The sequence below is a fragment of the Erithacus rubecula genome (genome assembly GCF_903797595.1).
Source record: "Erithacus rubecula genome assembly, contig: SUPER_Z_unloc_2, whole genome shotgun sequence".
Taxonomy (NCBI): Eukaryota; Metazoa; Chordata; class Aves; order Passeriformes; family Muscicapidae; genus Erithacus; species Erithacus rubecula.
In genome coordinates, this window is record NW_027635860.1 from 14,248,953 (window position 1) to 14,261,704 (window position 12,752).

Sequence of the window (12,752 nt, forward strand, 5' to 3'; positions counted from 1 at the left end):
TAAGTGCACTTGCAAGTTTCAGAGCCTTCTTCCATCCCTGTAAGGTTACAAACTCCAGGACTGCTCCAGTCTTTTCAGTGAACACCAAAATGTCACAAATACATCTCCTATACTAAATTGAAAGTGTATTATACTTTCATAAACATATAAAAATTGCATCTCCTCAGCTTTTAACTGTGAGAAATCTCTCTCTGTTTGAGAAGAATTAAGAAAACTTCAGTTTCTGAATGCAGAAGTAGTAGGCAAAGAAATGTTTAGGTAAATCCCTTCCTTTCCACACACTACTGTCATAATACACATTATTTATATTAAAAGAAAATCGAAGATGACACAAAGAGGCCAGATAAGAACAATGAAAAGCTGGAAATAAGTGAAAAGATTAAAGAAAAAAGCAGTATGATGAGAACTCCTGGGGGGAAGAAGGTTTTAGGAAAGCATGTAAACAAATAAGCAGGACTAGATTTTATTTGTTTCCCCCCTGAAATGAAAAAGGAAGAACTGCTGGACATAGTGATAAGTAGGATGTAGAGAGGGACACCTTAATTCCAATTCTGTACACACTAAGGAAGGATTAACAGAAGGTAAGGAGCAAAAGAAAAAACAGGGATTGATAGGTTTAGCAGGTTATATTTAATGCATATGAGACAACAAGGGTTTTGCAAACTCTTATGAGCTTACTAACACAGATGAGTAAGACACGGGAAAATAAGAGGCTTCCAAGAAATATAGTAGCTGTAAAACTTTGTGCAATCTCTGCTTGTTTTAATGACTTGGGACTGATGTAGCCTCCAGTCCATAATTTTATTTTTTTTTAAACTTACCTTGCAGTTCCAAGTGCTTGGCTTTTACATCACGTAGCTCATCCTCTGCAGAATACATCTGCACATGAGCGTCTTTTCTAGCAGAGGACATTTCACTATCCTGAACTCGACGAAGAGCCTCTCCTCTCTCGAGTTCTAACCTTAACTTCATTATTTCTTTTTCATAGCGAGACCTCTAGAAAATAAATATTTTGGAAATTGCACTCACAGCTGCCATCTTATCACGTCTGAATTTGAAATACAGTCTTGAAACTTCACATTTAGATACTTTTTTTAAAAATGCAAATTGATCCCCTTCTTCTGTAATATTAATGTACCTTAAACATATCCCTCTGTTTTTCCAAAGATACTTCTGCCTTAAGACAAAAAAGTTATAATTATATTCCACAGGCAATTTTCTGATAACTGTATTTAACAACTAGAAAAACAGTCATGTTGGGATACGAGATTATCAGACACCTAGTAACTCATTATGTAAACACAAACTTCAGTCCAATGATGTTCAGTAGTCAAGCAGAATGCTATTAAACACAACAAACAAAACAAAGAAAACACCTCAAAAAAATGAATCTTATCTTGTATAAAAAACATAGCCTAGTCATACTGCCAGAAATTGGATCTAGGAAACCACATTCAAGACATTTGAATGCAAGAAGGTGGAAAGTATAACATGCATTTCTTTAGAACATCTGCAAAACAGCAGCATCCTTATTAACAGGAGCTCCATTACTGGGAAATAATTTAACCCCAATGCAAAGGTTTTCTCTGATGCTCTTGCGGCAAACTAGTACCTAAATGAAGCAGCAGTAAGAAAATACTTCATAAAATTTTTCTTTTGTTTGTGTTGTTATTACAAGTAACAATTCTGCTCTTAGCAGTTTGTTAGGAGCAGTTGGTGTGGGTACTCATTCATCTTTCTTAGGTTAAATAGCCAATAAACCAAGTTTGTTGTTCCATATCAATTTTTTTAGAGATTTCTGCTTCTTACACAATGATTTCCTCCTGTTGTGGTTGCATTGCTCCATCAATGGTGGAGTGATTCTCTAAAAACGATCCCTAGAACTACCAGGATTAAAACACTCAAACAAACAAATTACGTCTTACATTGAGAATTCAAAAGCTGGGGGTGCAAAACATTCTTCTGCATGACTTTGCTGTTGTGTAGTGATCAAGTTTCTTACACACACCTTCAACCATCAGCAATGACACTGAAAGTTATATCAGTTCCTAAGGACAGGCATGAGAGATCTGTACAGTGCCGCTGCTTTGTTATTTTCCAAATAGTGACTGTGATTTTGATTCACCCGATGAGAGGATTATTTCAAGGAAACAAATGGCATTTAAGGGAAAAAATTACATTTATTTCAAGGGTAAAATAAAGCAAGCACGCAAGCAAGCAAGCAAAAAAACTAACAAACATCCTTACATCTTGATTGTATTGATTGGTTAATTCCAATTTTTTTTTCTCAAGCTTCTGGAGTTTCTTTCTCAAATCTTCAATGGTGTCCATTTCGGATCTATTTCTGTCCTGAGGTCTATACAGTGGTCCTTGTATATCATCATCTGAGCTGAAAAATGTGTTTTCAAAACACTTGAGTATTCCTTTAAAGTTTCAATGCTTCTTGACTTCAATTACCCAAGCATGGGCCTAGAGTTTTAAACATTCATATAAGTAAAATCATTTTGTACAGTTTCTGTCTACTATTGGCCTTTGAAGAAAAGATTATATGGAATTGCTTATTTTGCAAGATATGAGAGATATGGCAGCAGGAACTTAAAAGAGCGATACACCTTGGATTAACAAAGTTATCTAAGCATAACATGTTCATAATTATTTTTCAGTATCTTTATTTTTGATAATGAACTTCCATAATTTTTGATAATTAACTTTGAGAAGGCTTTAAAACATCATTCCAGTCATGTAAGTTAAAATAACTGGCAAGCTTTTTGTCTCCACAATAAGTCTCATTTTTTTAACATGAGTTACCATCTCACAATCATCTCTGTCATGAAACAAATGCACAAAGGTGGAAAAAACCCTCTCTTTTACATACTTTGTCTTTGTTATGGTTGATGTTTTGACTGGCTCCTCTCCTTGCTTCCCCCATGCAGCTGCCGGCCCCTCCCCTGGGCTGTTTTATCTAGGCTGGTGTTTTTCCGGCTGGCTGCTGCTGTGCCTCGGTTCTTGGGCTGTCTTGCTCTCTGCCGTTTGCTCAGCTGCAACCCCCCTCCCCACCCGGCTGCTTTGGCCGCTTTTCCCCTTTCCCCCCAGCTGTTTTGGCTGCACCCCTGCTTTGGCTTGTCTTGTGCTCACTTTGGCTTGTCTTGGGCTCGCTTTGGCTTGTCTTGGGCTTGCTTTGGCCTGTTCCCAGCTGCCCCTCCCCCTCTCTCCCTTCTCCCTGCTCCAGGGATTTGCACCGACTCCGGAGGACGAGGATCTGGACTTCGGAGGCCGCTGCTGGGGGTCGGCTTGGGAGGCTCTGCCGCTCTCCCCGGTGAGGACCGGCTGGGTTCGTCTCATCTGGGTCTGTGCTGGGGAGTGTTTCTTTTGTATTTTTGTTAATAAATTTTTTTTTTCCCATTTTCCCATGAAGAACAATTCTTTCTGAGCTCGGTGAAGGAAGGAATTGTAAAAAAAAAAAAAAGGGGGGGGCCCTTTGGAGCTCTTTTTTCCCCAAATTTGTCCTAAACTTGGACAGTCTTCAAAGATACACATATTCAAACTACTCCTTTTTGAAATAGCATTTTATGAACAGCTTCTGAACTCACAATGCAATTTATGAAAACTTAAAAATATAGATGAGAAAACCCTGGCATTTTTACTTTGTATAGAACAAAAAAAACCCCAAACCAACAAAAACAAACAAAAGAAGGAAAACCCCAGCCAACAGTGACAGAACTGCTGAACTATTACAATACCAACCACTTCATTTTGGTTGTCTACTTAAACATTTTCAAATAAAATAGAAAGCAGCCTTAAGAATTTTTGCTCCTGTTATACTTTCTTTAATGGTCACAGCATAGCCAGCAAATGCAGCACTTTATGAAAGCTTCCTACTACCACTTGTAGAAGATTTTTCCTTCAGTCTTCATATAACAACTAGAAGACCTAGAACCATAAAGCTCTCAGAAGATTCAAAGAAATAACCATACCAAGTCCCTGGAAAGTTTCAAAGCATGAACAGTTTACAGTCTAACAAAATTCAGAGAATATCTCCTACTTCCATTTTCATATATTACTAGTTCATCAACTCTTAGTTTTAAACTAAAACATGTTTTTTACCAAACAGAGCTTTTATCCAACACCATTTTAGCAGGACTTTAGGAATCTTCAAGAAAGCATATGAGGATGAAATGGCTCTTGAGTTCTACACTGCAGAAGGTATTTTGTAGCTCAGAACCTAAATTCTCAGTGCTCACTTCACAAGTCTGATGGTTACAGTCAGCATTGACCATTGTGAAAAACCAGCTTTTCACTAGCTAAAACTCCAGGGTTGGCAGAAAATGCAGAGTAATTTTGCAAGACAGAAATATTCTTTTGCTTAGTAGCTAGCAGTGTAATTTTGCTTTACTTTTGCAGCTGAAGTAGCAGACTGCAGTCTGATTTTCTAACCAAAGCCCTTATTTGTGGAATTTTGTTGTTCCTATGTAACTGGCAGTTTTGTGCAGACTAAAGGCAGACAAATAGTTTGTGCTGAAGATCAAACTCCTATGAAGTTATAAAATACAGGGGTTCTGTAAAGACTTAAAGCCAAGCTCTACCACCTCAATTACTTTGGAAAACCCTCCTGTGCCTCCTGGGCAGTATTCCCTCTCTGTCTACCTTCTGATGACTCTATGTCAGCTTGCATGTATCACACCATATCTGGTTCTTCCTCAGCCTGAATTGCAACTCGAAAATAAATAAGCCACAAAAGCAGGAAATAAACTGCTAGACTTAAAAATCCAGAACTGGACCCCACTGATTAGCTTCCCTGGAAGGGATGTTGGCTGAAGAGGGTGAATTCATGGTGGTCAAAACGCAGTTTTTAAAATCTAAAAATTGTGAAGAATTGAGAACATAGCTAAACATATATACTTTTATTTGATTAACTTCCAAGATTAGTCTCTTCTATATCATAAAACCATTAAGGCCTCTAGCAGAGATATGCTTTACTTTATTTGTCAACCTCCTAAAATATTCACTTTTTTAACCACACAGGCACAGTTATCCAACAGTGTTACTACCATGTCACTTGAACAATTACAACTGCAATTTGATGTTGGCTATAGGAAACAGAATTGTACTGCTAGTCCTCCAAGCCTGAATATTTGTAGAGAAATAAATATATATATATAGAAATATATCCACTGTCAGAGTTTTAAGAACACCAATTAAAAAAATGTTATGTTTGCGTAGATTGAGCTACATTTTCCTAAACAGATTACAAACTCTGTTAAAATAGGTATCAATAGCTTACTAGCAGACAAAGGGATAAATTCAAAAGCATGCTATTTCACCTAGGGAAAAAAAAAAAAAAAAATTCCAGTGCCATGGAACAGCTTATGGGAGTTCCATAATTAAACAAAATAGAAAAGAAATTTTTCCTTGGGGAATAATGTTTGACATGTCATTAAAGATTTGTCAGTTTCCTCTTGCAAACTTCTGAATACATGCTGAATATTTCAGAACAGGCCACTGATTTAGAATAGATATGAGGAAGAAATCCTCCTCATTGAGGGTGTTGAGGCCCTGGCATAGGTTGTTCGGAGCAGCTGTGGCTGACCCATCCCAGGAAGCATCCAAGATCAGGCTGGACAGGGCTGGGAGCAGCAACCCGGGAGAGTAGAAGGTGCCCCTGCCATGGAACAAGACATTTGAAGGACCCATGACATTTGAAGGTGACAGACACCACTCAAGAATAAATCTGAATGTGATTTTAAAAACTCGAACGGCACTAAGTTAAAGCAACCAAAGCCTGGAGCAAGCAACAACCCGGCAGTGGAAGCGCAGAGCTCACCGGACAGGCTGCCGGCGGTGCCTGGAGCGGTGGCGATGCTGCTCCTCCTCCAGCATGAGGAGCTGGGACGGTCGGATGGCAGAGACTCCAGCACCGCTGGAGCTGCAGAGCTGCGACCAGCTGCGACAAATGCGGAGCCAGAGCCGGGAACTCCACGGTTGCCACGGACACGCACGGTGATGCCACAGTGCCCCGAACCGAGCGTGGGGCTCTACCGGGGCTCCCGCTGCTCTCTGCCCTCACAGACTGTTTTAAGGCTTAAGGGCTCCCGACGGTAAAATAAAAGCGCAGGACATTGAAAGAACCGACTGACACGAAAGCCAGACTCTGATGTGCGAACTCTCAGGACAGAGCACTCTTCGACCAGAGAGAGGAACAAACAGCCAGAAAGTTTTGAATGTCTGTGGTCAGAATTCAAAGCAGCGTGCTCTCTGGACCAAAGCAGCATATTTCCCTCGATGAGGAGGGAGTCAGGGTTAGGAAAAGGTTCTTGTGAAACGTCATGAACCGGGAGATTGAAGTGGAGCAAATACGCAAAGGAAGTGGAAGATCCACTTGGCCCCTTGGCACATTCCATCTTATTCCCACTATGTCTGCTCTCAAGGCTATATTAGATGTTTTTCACTGATGCCTGACAGCAGCTTCCAAAAAAAAGATAAACAAATCAATTATGTCATGTTGTATTTAAAACTTAACCAGACCTTGGCATGCACACACACAAATACACGTATTTATCTTTTTTTTTTTTTTAACATGCAAGTGCTTCCAGGGTGATCAAGCTTGGTCTGACTATGGGCTTTTGGAGGATGTGGTGCCAGTAAGCCGTGCCTCTCTACCTCACTGTCACATGAGCAGTGTTGTGTTACAACCACTGACACTCTGGGCTCAAACTGCAAGGCATACTTTCACACAAAACACTCACTTTTGGGGCTCCTCTTGTCAGAGCTCTGTGATTGAAACTCTTTTGCTGCTCTTTAGTTAAGCTCTCACCCAAATCAACCGATTACAAAGCTTCTCTGTGGGCCACATGAAGAGTGGGGCAAGTAATGTAACACAGCCATCATTTATTTAAATCACTTTAAATCACTTTTCTTAGGCCGTATGACAGCAAAGAATAGTGCTCCCAATAACAGTGGGGGATGGGAAAAAAAATCCCAAGTCAAAGTTATCTCCACCTTAAATATTTTTCTAACAAACTTCAGAAAAATGTCTGCAAGATAAAATCAAAACACTTCCACAGAACAAAAAAAAAAGTAACTTGTCAGGTGACAATGTTATTTTACTACTTGTTCTGTAAATCCTTTAAATTCACCAAGAACATTCAACCTTTCCCCTGCCAAAAAAAAAAAATCTGAAAAATAGGTAGACAAGACTTCCGTTTAGGAGAAACTTCAAAAGCTGCTTTAAACATGCTGAACTCATTGAAATCCTGTACAGATAACTCTGTTTTCATTAATGGAAAGTATTCTCACAGGGTTGAGACCAAACCATGCTAAGAACAACATCCTCCTGTCTGTACTGTCTCTTGAATAATTTTGTACTGGAAACTTTTGTCTTGTACACCTACTCTTGAAATACAGCACTACTCAGCCTGAAGAGGACTGACAGGACCTACCCCTGAAGGAAACAGGCACTGTGTGGGAAGAATTCATGACGTAATTCCTGTGATGTGCAGAAAAGTTTTGGAAGCTGTGGCTTCTTCCTGGGGTTGTGCATGGAACAACAAACTTATTTCATTTCTTTCTTTATTTCATCTTGCCTTTTGTCTTCGGGTTTAGATTATAAAAGGCAAGATCATTTTTTTGCTATTGTTCTTGTGCTGTTGTACATCTCCTGAGGCTGCAGCGCTGGACACTAGAGCCATACAAGCTGCAGCTCTTTGTGCCAGTTATCCTAATTCTAAAATGACACACACCAATATGAAATCTTTATATTTCTTTGAGAAAATAATTTTGCATGCACTTGCACCTCTTTGTTTTTAACAAAAATGATCTGTAGCCTGAGAAGGCTGCTCTTTTACAGCAACAGAAAAATTATTTCTTTCCTGAGGTTACATGGCAAATCAATGTCAAAGTCAAAACTATGTCTTCTCCTGTATCTTTTCATTGCCTTGCATATAAAGAGAGCTCAGAATTAGTATCCTACTGCTGACTATGGACTAATTTCTCTGACAATCAGACACTGATAAAACTGGGAGAGATGGCTGTCCACATTTTAATATAAACCTAAGGTGTACATCCAAAGGCATGAACCACAAATCCTTATACAGGCTACACATCAATTAAAGACCAGACAGCTTGAATGGGTTAATTAGCATGAATGCTGACACAGTCAATAAAGACATTCCAGTAAAGCAAATCTTGCCCCAGAATGCTTCTCCTAGTCTTCTGACAGATGGCTTTAGATGATACGTTCTCTTTCCATAAGTTTTTTAAAAAACCCCAAACCAATATTTGAAAAATCAAGAGACAGATTTTTCTCACAGATGAAAAAATACTACAGTTATATCTATGTTTATGCTATGCTGACTGGAGCATAAGAAGTCGGTACTAATTACTGATAAACTAATATGTTGATACCAAAAATCAAGACCAACTTCCTGGCAGTGAGTCTGTAATGTAATCACTACATGCTGAAATCTGATTCCACTAGCATCATTCATCAAGGGAGCACCACTCAACAGAAGTAAGGATGTAAGAACTTTTGACTGTCATTTCACTACACCATTCCTAAAAAAACACTATTTCCTTACACTGTGTTCCATGAAAATAAATTTTTTTTAAAGTGGGATCACATCCATCTTACAGTACTACCTACATAACTTTGGGCATTTTAAATCAACCTATCTTTGGTTAGACTAAAACTGTGGCACATACACAGAGAATCTGTATTTTTACCTTCCTCAAAAGCCATTTGTTCCCCTAATAAGAAGTGGAAGTGCCTAGACAGCAAAATGTGAGGTAGGAAATCATGTAAAACTCCTGCCAAGTAATCTGAACATAAATTCAAGGGATCCTTACCAGCTGCAGTCAAAAGCCTGCTCCAAACTCTGCTAGATGTTAAGCCCTTGTTGGAAAACCCTTCTGCTCACCTCAAAACAGCTCATTTAACTGGAACCCCTGGACAGGTCCTCCAGGTGCCCACTCCCATCCCACCAGTGATGGCATAAAATGATGGCATTTAGCTATCTGAGTTTTAAGTAGACATATAAATGGTGAAATTTATATACCAAGGGCTAAGGTCCCCCTCCCCTCCAGTGCAAGGGTATTACAATATCTGTCTGTCTGTGAGAACTCAAACCTGGCATGCACAGCCTTGCTCCTGGAGAACTGTGCCACCTCTGGACCGTTTTACCACTGATACACCAAAAAATGGGAACTTTATTTCCAGGGAAATTAAGTAGACACAGCCAGTTGACTTCACACAAGTCACTGAGCTGCCTGCAGTTTCAAATTTTTTTGCCAGATATGAACTATAATCAGTGAGTAAGAGCACAAAGTTCACAGCCAGTCCTGTGAACTGCTCTTTTCTGTCAGAGACTTGTAACATTCCAGACTTACAAACACACACTAAGGAGCCTAGACAAAATCATGGCACCTCCATAGCATATTAGCAGTCAATACTAGTATGATGCCCCTGTGGGAGCACCACACATTTACTTGATAGGATGACAAGGCCACATGGCTGGTTGTGTAAGAAAATTAAATAAAATCTATTACATAAGGTGCCATATATTAATGCTATGCAGGTGCATGAGTTACACAGGTAAATGAGGAGAGACTTGGTCCTTAAATTACAATTTGTCCGGCTTATTAGAAATGTGGAGCACACCTGCCCAGCTGGTCTTTCTGATTTGAGGTGGGAAATCAAACTAGACGTGCTAACACTATTTCATTACCAGGGCCACTAAGTAGCAAACAATAAAGTTATTGGGCTGCGAAGCCTGGTATTTTCCCAAATTCTGTCTCCAGCTCAGATAGTTGCACACTCACTCCCTTCACTTCAAGAACATGCATACCTAATTACATATGCATGCCTCCAAGTATTGTTCTGTGGGGCACAAATATCATTAAGAGATCTTGACAAATCAACTGAAGCCAGGTTTCAGTTTTAGTCCCACATCAGACATGCTGCTCAAAGAATCAAAGATTTTTCAGAAAAGGTCTGCAGCTTATCTGCAGGGAAACAAATGCTCTCTCCAGACTTGTCTTTTTGAGGTTTTTTTCCTGTGTTTTTCCAAGATGCTGGATAAAACCAATTTTTCCTATACAGAGTAATTGTATTATTCAGCTTTCTAAAACACTGCTGCCAAAGCTCAGTTACCAACTTGATAAAATAAGCTATGAAGCATCTTCTGTACTGATGACATGTTTCAAGTAAGGTTTTAAATTCACTCTATAGTGAGAAGTTGGTACTCTGGAAAAACTTCAGAGCTGTATGTGATTCTAGGAAATGCATGTTCACTTTGACTACATTTCAGTACTTAATGACTGCCAGCAATATTTAAGAATTCATACGATTACCAAAAATTCCCCTTCCCAGCTCATTTCAGGAAAGCGGCTGCATATTTTTCCTAATTGATTTTTGCCTACATTACTAGTTTGAACCTACTCCTTGGCTGAATAGGAAATGTTTACGCTACTATTACTGTTGCCAAAATAAAATCTGTACAGGATACCACACAACTAATAATTTCTCTACTCAACTTCTGCTGAAGGACACATGCTGGAATGAAATGGAGGTATTACACAGATTTACATTTTCATGTGCAAGTCACGCTAATTTACACCTATATAAAAGCATCCCTCTATTCCAGTGCGTACACTCGCTCACAACTTCCGTGAAAATTAAGGAAAAAGCCTTCCGTGAAAATAAAGGAAAACCTTTAAAAACCGACAGGCGCTCTGAGGAGAACCTGAACCGACTCATCCGGGCTCGGGACCATTGGAGCACTCCCGCCCCACCACCCACACGAACGCAGGGACACGCCTGGATGCTCTGCAAAGGCGGAGGCACGGCGGGCAGCCCCGCATCCCACCCGCTGCCCGAAGGATGCTCTGCCCAGGGCAAACTCCGCTCCGGGAGCGACGCCGTCTCGCCTTCCCTTCCTCCCCGAGGCTGCCGCGCCCGGCACCTGCGGGACGGGACGGGACGGGACGGGTCCGGCCAGTGCCTACCTGTCCCGCGGGCACCCTTCCCGTCCGACCGAGCCCTGGGAGCCGCCGCCGGCACTTGAGCGAGGGCGGTGCGAGCGGCGGGGCCGGCGGGGATCAGCCCCTCCTCCGCCTGCCCCGCACCGCCCCCGGCCAGAGCCGCAGACATTTTAACCACTTACCGCTCTCGCTGCGCCAGTCTCGCTCGGGGCGCCATGCCGAGCGGGTTGCGTGTCCCCTCAGTGACGGAATAGCCGCCCTCTATTTCAGGCGGGAGTGAAATCGTCTTTTGAAACGACTAAATGCTTAGGTCCTGCCATGAGGGGGCTGATCGTCAGCCCCGTCAGGAGCAGATTTACAGGGAAACAAACGTTATGTGCTGAATTCCAGAACTGCTACAGAAAGGAAGAGCAGGGTGACTTTTGCACTTAAATATATTCTAGTATATTTAAGATACTTACTCCGTAGGAAGTGTTGCTTCTCTTTCTGGTTTATTTTTTTTCCCAATATGAACATGCTGTTGCTGTTTCTACGGTCACTGCTTGGCTCAGTTTTTCCTAGAGGCGGACCCGTCTTCGGGCCGGAACGGGGAGGAACGTTCCAGCGCTTTATCAGAGAAGCCACTCTTCTGGCTACTACAGCCCGTGCTTCTAAAGCCCGGCCATGCCACCCCATACAGCTTTTCCCAATGCCCATGAGGTGTGGGGGTGCTGAGGGTGCTGTCCCCGGGCAGGGCGTCTGTGGTTGCTGTGAGCCGACCGTGCCTCAGCCCGGGCTGTGGGGGTGCCGAGTGCCCGCAGCTGTGGGCGCTGCCGCTGGATCTGTGGGCGCCTTAAGGGCTGAAAGGGGACCGGGTAGAATGGGAGGTGACACTAGAGAATTAGGAAGAGAAACAGGGTGTATAGGGGAAACGGGAGAGGTAGGACCTGGAGACGTATATGAAAGTGGGGATGATACAGTTAAGAGAGTGGAGGTTGGAATAGGGTGAACCGTTAAGGCTACATGTTAGACTGGAGAAGGTAACACTGGCAGAGGATGGTGGACTACAGGTGTAGTTGCAGGGGGAGGAGAGGTAGGAGGCAATCCAAGGGATCCCACCTTTCCCAGATGTTTTCTCTTTTTCTAGATCTTGCTCTTTAGACATTTTATACACTTTCACTTTCTTACCCTTGTACACATTCTCTAGCCAATAAGCGGCATATTTTATTTCCTCTGTGTCTAGTACTCTTTTTGATGACATACTTAAAGCTACACATAGCCATTTTTCCTTAGACCCGTACCATGGACAATAGACAGGTTCTTCTGAAATACTTTCCTTAGGCCTAATTTCCATACAGTATTCTATCATTTTTATTTTGTCCAAATCCTTTCTATCCCAACCATCTAACATTTCCCCCAAGGGGCTGTTGGTAGGAATATGCTTCATTGGGATCTTTCTCTTCCCTGATCTTCCTACACTTTTCCCTGCACACTGCCTCATAATCAAAGATCCAAACGCCACTAAATCACAGAGTGAATCAACTATAGTTTTTCTCCTGGAACCTCATCCCCTGAGATAAGAAATCCTTCCTAAGAATGACTCATGTTAGAGGAATGTTTACCCCCTGTCCTGGTTTAGGACAAATTAGGAGAAACACCTCCAGAAAGAGACCCCCAAAAACAAACCCCCACGACTTCTCCCCCCACCACCAGGTTTGGGAAGAATTTCCTCAGAGGAAAAGTGGAAAAAAACCTGTTTATTTAGCAAACACAAAAAACTACTCCCCAACACAAAAATA